General features: G+C 43.8%; 1 pseudogene; it reads left to right on the forward strand.

Moving 5' to 3' along the window:
• Positions 1–152: 152 nt before the first annotated feature.
• LOC101587967 overlaps positions 153–1,660 on the forward strand; it is an 8,937-nt pseudogene continuing 7,429 nt past the window's right edge.

A 1,660-nucleotide genomic window follows, 5' to 3' on the forward strand; every position in this document is an offset into this window, starting at 1 on the left:
AATAAATAAATAAATAAAATTCTTTAAAAAAAAAAGAAAAGAAGAGAGTTAAAAAAAGAAAAGAAACCATCAGAAGGAAGCTGTTGCTCCTGTACGAGAAGAATCACATCTTGAAAAAAAAAAGGAGAGAAGCTGAAGCATTGCTTCAAAGCATGGGGCTCGCCCAAGAATCCCATGTTGTCCCTCCTCCTATGTCTTCATCCTCCAAATCTGTGAGAACATCAAGCGATGCTGGAAGCCAAGATTCGAGATGGTGCTGTGGGATCAAAGACACTGCATTGCGTTACAGATCCATCGGTTCTTCAGCTTCACTCAGATTCCAATTTGGTATGGGGATCTATTAAGCTTGGAATGGCCAAAATTATGCAAGTTGACTCTACTCCTCAAGAAATCATTACATATACCAAAGAAACTCAGACTCCAGTGATGGCCCAAACCAAAGAAGAGGAAGAGAAAGAAGACCATGTGGTGCCTCCTAAGCCACCTAGTGAGCCTAAAGAAGAGAAAACGTCTAAAAAATATGAAGAAAATAATAGTAAAGCTCCCCATTATGAGCTGACTGGAGAAAAGAAACAACAAATCTTACATTCAGAGGAATTTTTAGGTTTCTTTAACCTTTCTATAAGAATTATAGAAAGAGCTCTCTCTGAGGAAATTAACATCTTCTTTGACTATAGTGGGAGAGATCTGGATGACAAAGGAGGAGAGATTCAAGTACGTGCTAAACTATTGTTGTCTTTCCCATCTTGCAAGATGAAGGGTGAAAAAACTGAGAAGCCAGACACTAAAGAGAAGAAACCTGAAGTCCAGAAGGCTTCTGTCAGTGGTATGGGTAAAAAGGGTAAAGTGACAAAGGCAGAAAAAGTCCAGGAAGGGGCAGCTCCACTGCAGCCGAAATCCTGTCCTGGTTAGAGGAATTGGTAGATACTCCCAATCTGCCATGTATTCCAGAAAGGCTTTGTACAAGAGAAAGTACACAGCTGCTAAATCAAAGGTTGAGTAGAAAAAGAAAGAAAAAATTCTTGCTGTGATCACAAAACCGGTTGGTGGGGACAAGAATGGAGGTAGCCAGGTGGTTAAGTTTCAAAAAATGCCTAGATACTACCCTACTAAAGATGTGCCCAGAAAGCTCTTGAGCCATGCCAAAAAACCCTTCAGTCAGCATGTGCAGAAACTTTGAGCTAGCATCACTCCTGGCACCACCTTGATCATCCTTACCAGTCATCACAGAAGCAAGAGAGTGGTCTTCCATAAGCAGTTGGACAGTGGCTTGCTGCTTGTGACTGGACATCTTAGCCTTAATTGTGTTCCTCTACGAAGAACACACCAGAAATTTGTCATTGCCATCTCTACAAAAATTGACATCAGCAAAGTGAAAATCCCCAAGCACCTCACTGATGCTTACTTCAAGAAGAAGAAGCTACGGAAACCCAGACACCAGGAGAGCGAGATCTTCGACACCGAGAAAGAGAGATACCAGATTTCAGAGTAGCACAAGGTTGATCAGAAAGCAGTGGACTGAGTGCCTCCCCCACCCCGCCCACTGAGTAGGATTTTCTGCTGAGTTCCGGGAGCCCCCAGACCCAGTCCTAGCCCAGGTCCGGTGAGTGTGCGGAGAGCTTCCTGCTACCCTGCGCCGGCGGGACCAGTCCCAGCCCAG

Source organism: Octodon degus, unplaced genomic scaffold (genome assembly GCF_000260255.1).
Source record: "Octodon degus isolate 3935 unplaced genomic scaffold, OctDeg1.0 scaffold00337, whole genome shotgun sequence".
In the NCBI taxonomy this organism is placed as follows: Eukaryota; Metazoa; Chordata; class Mammalia; order Rodentia; family Octodontidae; genus Octodon; species Octodon degus.